Genomic DNA, 8,688 nt, shown 5'->3' on the forward strand with positions numbered 1-8,688 from the left:
CACTGATCTGCGTGTAGGGCTTGAAATTTGAGCGAGTATTTGTAGTGCAGCTTTGTAGTGCTTACTGAGGGTATGTGTGGTTGCACTGTATTCCACACTATAGTGAAAATCTGCACTAGAGTACAGTGTTGCTCCACTTAGGCCTACGGGGTCCAGCGAGGTATCAATCTAGGGTTAGTCATGCACTCTGAGTGTAGATTTACAGTCCCTAACATCCTATCTACATTTTTTACGACACCTTATAATTTCATATTTCTTTGGCTCACCTCAGAATCAGACTCCAGACTCCAGGCCATTGCTCCCCCCCCCCTCCCCACTGCGCCAAATTAATTGCTAGGCTCCCCATTAGAGGGCTCCAATGCCTCCCCACACAAACTAGCAATTAACAGTACTTGACACAGTTCCTGGGAAAGGAAGAGCTGGGAAAGAATCTGCATCTGTTAATTAGCTTGTCACATTGCACCTGGGCTGGGACAGGCCAGACCCACTGGAACAAAGGAAGCGGGACAGAGCCCTAGAGCCAACACCGGTGGGGAATGGGACCCGGGGGGACCGCGGCGCGAGCCGGGTGTCCCCCTGGGAAGGTTCGCGCGATGGTACAGACCACGCAGCGAATCACGTGTTAGGTAGGGGGCGGGGCTTAGGTTTTTCACCGTTGGGAAGGCGTTTAGGCGGGAAACGATCGCTGAGGCAGGGAGACGGTCGTTTTTTGTGCCGTTTTTTGCCTCATTATTTATTTAATTGTATTTAACTAAAGTAGCTGGTCATGGCTGACGACCCAGCTGTTCAGAATGCGCTCCGTGTTCTGTATGAGGCAGGCCGGGTGGACTTACTGGCCCCTGGTGTTCCTGACTTAATGTCTTCAGCTGTGAGGCGCCCGAAGAGATTGGCGGCGAAAGGTGTGAGCGACGCAGTGGCAGCTTGTCTTCCTGCCAAAGGACGTGTGCAGGAGATGGCCACCAGAGGTGAACTCGCCCCTTTTTCAGCTAAGGATCCACGCGGCAGGCCTGCTCGTTTGAGCTCCCATTCCCGGCTCCTGACAGCGCGCTGCGCCTCTGCACCAGCAGTCACGGTGAGGAAGTCTGGGGAGGTCTCTGTGACTCGGGTGGGACGAGCCCGTCGTCGAGTCAGCGCCAGGGGAGGCGCGGTTTCTAGAAGCCTGCCTGCATCATCACGTAGAGGTACAGGTGGGAAGGGGAGGGGAATGTCTAGTGAGGGTGCTGACATTATGTTTATTGAGTCCCCTTCTCCTGCAAAACGGGCGTCTTTGAGGGGCGCAGAGTATTTTTTGAACAGACCCGGTTACTTTTCTGGGCATAATATTGACATTGCTCCTCCTGTTTTGTCATTTGGACGCTCTTCAGCTTTGGTGGACTATCCTAGCGATAGTGGTGGGGAGGAGGAGGTTTGTCTAGACAGGTCATCTTTTTCTATCCCTTCTGAGGCTTGTGGGGGACGCCTAGAGAAGGGAACTTATTGCGGTAAGCGTTTTTCAGTTTCTGGGGTGTCCCCTTTACCTAGGGGCCCCCCTGGGTCCAAAGGTGTGTATGCTCTCACATCAGCAGTTGGCTTGGAGCAAGTTACTCCTTCTTGTCTCCCTTTGGGTGAAGATGTGTCAGAGAATGTGGCTACGGTGATACAGAGGTCATCGGAAGATGCTGGGCCTTTACAGGAAGATACTGTTATTAACTCTTCAGACATTGTCTCCATTTTCCCGGCTTCTCGCCCCCCTCCTTGTCACCCGCAGGTGGATTTTGATTCTCCTTTTGGTCCTCAACGTGGTCAATGGATTTGGGTTGAGCATGCTGTTCCTGACTCTTCGGAGGCGGATGCTTATAATCATGTCTCTGGTCATGGTAAGTTATCGCATTCTGGCACGAGCGGCGAGGAGGCGGTAGGTTATTCAGTCCAGCAGACAGCTCAAGTTTTTCCTCGAAAAGCAATTCAGAAACAGGTTTCGCCTTTTGGTAACGTGCCATTTTCGTCAAGCGGATCAGGTGCGGATCTTAATATAGCGGCCGGGCTCTCTATTCGGAGGCCTGTGACCAATTGGGAGTTTTACGATGGTGGGGTGGGAGATGGCGAAATGCCAAGTACAAGCAAGGATGTTTGTGAAGCTTCAGAGGTGCAGGGTATTCAAGGTCTGGGTTATTTTGATGGTACTGAAGATGTTTTTTCAGAAAAGGATCGTGGGGGTAATGATTGTTGTTCCGAACATGTTCCTTTCGTGCCTTCAACGGGTGCGGGGGCAACCAATTCTGCTAGTGTCTTACAGAAGTCAAGTGCGGATTTCACGGCGGACCAAGAGCGGCATCGCGATTATCAGCGTCGTGATGATCCTCGGGAATTTCAGAAGCGTGCTGCACAACTAACGTCAGGTAAGCCTCATTGGTGGGCTGCTTGGTCACAACCTTGGGTAGGCAAAATTTTGCCGGGCTCAGTGGGGGTGGACGAGTCAAATACATCTAAGGTGTTGGGGGTTGGTTTTGGTGGGGATACAAGGGACAAGGCTTTTCGAACATCTATTTCAGGTAATGCGGATAGATCCAGCAAAAGGTCTTCGTTGGGTAGTGGGGTTGCTGAGGTTGGTCCTGCTGGTTCAAGTCAGGTGAAGGCTACTGCTGGGACTCGGCAGAAGCTTCCTTATATGGGTCTTGCCATGCCATTAGGCATACATCTGTCAGTTAACACCAAGAATAAGATTTGGCTTCATGAATTTGTCGATATTTTTAAACTCCTTCATAGGGATATTCAAGCCAGAGAGGGGTCCAAGGAGGAGGAGTGGGAACTTTCTAGGCGGCCCAGGGTCCCAAAGTCTATAGAAAATTGGACTGCAGCTTTTTTGATATATGCTAGCGTGTATTGTGAGAGGTATCCGGACAGGGCTATTTCATTGTTTAAATACATGGACACCATTCGTAAGGCACATTTGCAGTTTGGGGGCTATGCATGGCTTAATTATGATGAAGAATTTAGGGCGAGGATCAGTATGTTTAAAGATAAACCGTGGGGTGAAGTAGATCAAGAGCTTTGGCTGCAGTGGATGTCCTCTGCTCAGCCGGTTGCGTCAACGCACACTGCAAGTGGTCTGCCGATTATATATCGGCCCTTTCTGCCTCGCCCCGCTCCAGTCGGGGCGGGGGTTACAGGAAGGGGTCACTTGCCGATGCCAGGGGCCTGCTGGAATTTTAACCGGGGCTCATGCACTAGGCAATTCTGTAGGTTCAAACACGAGTGCTCCCAATGTGGCGGTAGACATGCCATCACCCAATGCTTCGCTAAACAGCCTCAAGGGGGTTCAGGGAGTTTTCCAAGGGGTGGAGGGGGATTCCCTCAACTTATGTCAAAGGGCTCATACCCCAATTAATCTGATGCGTTTGCTGCCTTGGTTGGAAGCTTATCCTGATTATGAAGCTGCGTCCAAACTGTTTTGGGGTTTTAAAGAAGGTTTTCGCATTGGCTACCAAGGGCCTCGTGATCACCGTTGGGCTGACAATCTAAAATCTGCTAAGGAACTGCCTCAAGTGGTGCAGCGGAAATTGGAGGCTGAAATTCAAGCTGGTCGTGTAGCTGGGCCTTTTATTCAATGCCCCTTGGAGAATTTGATAATATCTCCGTTGGGGGTAGTCCCTAAAAAACGGGTTGGTGAGTTCAGTATGATTTTACACCTGTCATGGCCGGAAGGCCAGTCTATTAACGATTTCATTTCCCCTGAGGATTCCAATGTCTCTTATGCGTCCGTGGATGACGCTTTGAGATTGGTACGGGAGGTAGGGGTTGGTGCAGAATTAGCAAAATGTGATATTCAATCGGCTTTCCGTTTACTTCCTATCCATCCATCGGATTTTGAATTGCTAGGTATGTTTTTTAATGGAGCTTTTTACGTTGACAAAGTACTTCCTATGGGGTGCTCAGTGTCTTGTGCCTTGTTTGAAACGTTTAGCACGTTCCTACAATGGTGTTTTTCGGTGAGGAGTGGCCACACACATGTCTGTCATTACTTGGACGATTTTATGTTCATTGGCGATGCACAACTAAAACAATGTCTTAAAGGTCTCGAATTCTTTCAGGACTTGGCTGAGGAGTTTGGTGTTCCGCTGGCTCCTGAAAAAACGGAAGGTCCTTGCACTAAGCTCGTATTTTTGGGCATAGAGATAGACACAGTAGCTATGATGGCTAGTTTGCCAACTGCAAAGGTAGAAGAGATCAGGTCTTTTCTTTTGGAGGTGCTGGGTAAGGATAAGATTGAGCTTCGGCAAGTCCAACGGCTGTTGGGCTATCTGAATTTTGCTTGTCGAGTTGTTAGGGCAGGCAGGACTTTTTGCAGAAGGTTGGGTTTTGCGATGTCCGGAGCCTACCTTCCTCACCACAGAATTCGTCTTACCAAAGCCATCAAGGAAGATCTTCGGGTGTGGTTAACCTTTTTGTCAGATTTCAATGGAGTTTCTTTATATTTTCTTGGTGACAATACTATTTGGCAGATACAGATTTTTTCGGATGCCTCTGGAGCACACGGTTTTGGTCTTTTTTGGGAGGGTCGTTGGTGTGCGGAGGCATGGCCACGCCATTGGTTATCACAAGGGCGCAGTATTGCTTTCCTTGAGTTGTTTCCATTAATTGTGGCCCTGATGGTTTGGGGTGTGGAATTCAGTAACAGATGTGTAATGTTCCACATTGATAACATGGCTGTGGTTCAGCTCATAAATAATCAGAAGGCCAAAGATCTAAGGGTGTTGAGGCTTTTGCGTTTTTTCATGTTGCTCAGCTTAAAATGCAATATTGTTTTTCGTGCAAAGCACATTCCAGGTGTCAATAATTCAATTGCAGACGCCTTGTCTCGTTCTAATTGGCAGAAATTCCGCAACTTGGCGCCTGGTGCAGACACCTACAAAACTCCAATCCCGCAAGATATCTGGGTGCTGGGGGAATGAGAATCATCGATTTGGTCGAGAAATCGATAGCCCCTGCTACTAGACGCACTTATCTGCAGGCTTGGTCTGAATTTTTAACTTTTATGAGATCACACTGTTTTGAAGGTCCTTTATTGGATTCCAAGTTTTGTATGTTACAGTTTGTTTTATCTTTAGTCAATAAAGGTTTATCACACACAACCATTTCTGGCAAATTGGCTGGGATTTCTTTTTATGGTCAGCTATGGTGGGGTCAAGATTTAGTTGGGGATGTTTTGTTGCGGCGGATGCTCAAAGGTTTGAGCAGGGAGCGGACACAGTCCGGGCCTTTACGAGAACCTATTACTTTTGGATTGTTACAGCAGTTACTAGTTCAATTGCCTTTTTGTTGTTATGACCATTGGGAAGTGTCGCGCTTTCGTCTATGTATGATTTGGTTGTTTTTTGGTGCCTTTCGGGTTTCAGAATTATTGGGGCTGCGAGGACAAATGGGGATTCGGTCCAGTGAAATTGATTTTCAACGTGGGGTGTCAATCAAGTTATTTTTGAAAAAGTCTAAAACTGACCAGTTGGGTAAAGGTGTTTGGGTTAAGTTGAGTGGGAGTGGGGTTCAAGGATGTTGTCCGATTGGGGAATGGGATTCATTTGTAGGTTCCCCTGATTTCATACATGGGCCCATATTTTTGCATCAAGATGGGTCAAAAATTACTGATGCTCATTTATTGGCTGTTTTACGCAAATCCTTGAAGAAGATTGGGAGGGACCCCTTACTTTTTGGGACTCACTCATTTAGGATCGGGGCAGCTACGGAAGCGGCTAAATTGGGCTGGGACTGGGAGGACATTAAGAGGATTGGTAGGTGGAAGTCTGCATGTTGTTCTCGTTATGTCAGACTATGATGGCTTATCCGTTTGCTTTGATACAGGCTAATTTTTACTTTTCTACCTAGGTCGTGCCATCAATTCTTTTTCCTCAAAAATGCGTACTTGGATCATAGGTCATTCCTTCGTCAAGTGGTCTGCTGTTTTTGCAGAACGTCAGATCTACGGCAGGTCGCTCGGACTTCCTAGCAAAGGCCACGAAGTTCTATGGAAGGGTAACGGTGGGATGAGGTGGAGCAAGTTGTTTTCTACGCTATCTGAATTATCAACTGATAGAGGTTTTCCAGACTTGTTAATCATACATTTAGGTGAGAATGATCTTGTACCTTTATCTGGGTTATCGCTCTTGAAACAAATGCAATTGGATCTAGCAGTCATCAAGAACAATTGGGTGGGTACGTCTCTGGTGTGGACCGAATTTATTTATAGACAACAGTGGAGGGGGGCCCGCAATCATTCAGCCATGGAAAAAGCTCGCAAAAAATTAAACCGTGCGATGAAGATTTTTTGCAATGTAATGGGTATTCAGGTTTTGTCTCATGATAACATTACCAGTGTCGAGTATCATCTTTTTCAGGAGGATGGGGTTCATTTATCCCAGTTAGGTCAAGCCTACTATATGATGGAATTACGGGACTTGCTGGCGGGTTTTTGGAATGAGAATCTTTGGTGTGATCATCTTTTAAAGTAGAGTATGTTGTTTTTTTTGAGCATATTTGTTTTTGGGGGTGGGCCAGGAAAACTCTTTGGGTTTTCCTGGGTGGCGGTTTTTTGAGGGTTTGGATAGTCTGGAGCGGGCTTATCCTTCCCTCTGGGGCGGGGGGAGGGTGGAGGAAAAGCTGGACAGGTAAACCAAAATGGTCAAAAAGGAAATGATGCCATTGGGGCAGTACATGGGGTAATTTATGGTAAATTTTGGTTGGGGTATTTTTGGAATTGTTTGTGGCAAAAATGTTTGGGAAGCAATTTGATAATATTTACATTGTATCAATAAGTGGTTCTTAGTTACCTGTCCTAATAAAGTGACCTTTTTTGCTAAGTCAAAATTTGGTGTGGTCTGTCTTATTGCGCGATGGGACCCGGGGGGACCGCGGCGCGAGCCGGGTGTCCCCCTGGGAAGGTTCGCGCGATGGTACAGACCACGCAGCGAATCACGTGTTAGGTAGGGGGCGGGGCTTAGGTTTTTCACCGTTGGGAAGGCGTTTAGGCGGGAAACGATCGCTGAGGCAGGGAGACGGTCGTTTTTTGTGACCCTCCCTCCCACCCTCTTTTTTCTGTATAAAAAAAAAAAAGTAAAAAAAAAAAAATATATATATATATATATAAAATAAAAATAAAAAAATAAAAAAAAAAAATAAAAAAAATATATATATATATATATAATATATATTGATGAATTTTTTGATCTTAAGTCACGTTTAGGACAGGTGACATTTTGTTTCTGTTCATGTGTTTTTCTTTCATGCGGTTTTTTGAGGGTTTGGATAGTCTGGAGCGGGCTTATCCTTCCCTCTGGGGCGGGGGGAGGGTGGAGGAAAAGCTGGACAGGTAAACCAAAATGGTCAAAAAGGAAATGATGCCATTGGGGCAGTACATGGGGTAATTTATGGTAAATTTTGGTTGGGGTATTTTTGGAATTGTTTGTGGCAAAAATGTTTGGGAAGCAATTTGATAATATTTACATTGTATCAATAAGTGGTTCTTAGTTACCTGTCCTAATAAAGTGACCTTTTTTGCTAAGTCAAAATTTGGTGTGGTCTGTCTTATTGCGCGATCACCTTTACATTTCTGGTGGGAAGGGATCAGACAGCTGTGTCATGTTGGGGTGGAGGTGAGGCTCTCAGGGGCGCTTTGACCACAAAACTGTTGCATTTCGCGGAGGTTGCTGAGCTTATCGGGTTCAGGACCCACTAGGGGAGTAACGTGATATGAGGGTGTCACCAAAGGTACTTCCATCTACCTAAATGTATATATTTGTAATGTTATACATAGTATTTAATAGTCTGTGTAATAAATGTTTTTCTTTTTTTAAAGAAAATGGACTGACTGAAAAATGATTTATTGAGTGTTGCTGTTGCGTACGAGCGAGCTGGGGTTACTAGCCCACACCACCTCTGCTGAGTAGGCCTTGGACTGCTCTGCTTCACTACCCTCAGAGAGTCAAGTGCTACAATGGGGGTACTTGATTCACAGTAAAAAGACAATTGCAGACTAATCACTTGTGAAGGACTCACTTCCTCAGCAACTAATAACACAATTTCTTACACCAGCATTTCCTCAACACATGACTTAACTTTCGCAACGACGGACAACACCAGCTTTCCATCACTTAATACCTTTAATTTTGATTTTAATACTTTTATTTGCATATTTACTTGAACCAGCTCATCATCAGGATCACATTCCAACCCAGCAAATGTAATAATCTTTAGATACATCCTTCTCACATCCTGCAAAGAGGAGCTATCCAAAAGCTTACTGAACAATTCCCTGGAGCTAGGTTCTTTACCGTCTGAGTTGAAAATCTCTTACATTAGACCAATCCTCAAGAAGATGGACCCAGAGACATATATTCCAGCAAACTACAGACTGATATCTAATGGCCTATTGCCAGATAAAATATTTGAAACAACAGTTTTTACTCAGATTTCAGTTTACAGAAATAAATGATGTAGTCAGACCAACAAACTGGACTCAGACCAGGGAACAGCACAATGTCAGCCCTCATATCTGTACAGGATGATCTAAAACTTACAATGGACAAGAACAGAGTGGCTGGCCTAAAGCACCTGGACATATTAGTGGCATCTGATACTGTTTACCACCACATGCTACTACAAATACTCCATCATCTTGGAAAACATGCAAATGCTCTAAAATGGATTGCCTCATACCTC

Source organism: Triturus cristatus, chromosome 2_2 (assembly GCF_964204655.1).
Source record: "Triturus cristatus chromosome 2_2, aTriCri1.1, whole genome shotgun sequence".
Lineage (NCBI taxonomy): Eukaryota > Metazoa > Chordata > Amphibia > Caudata > Salamandridae > Triturus > Triturus cristatus.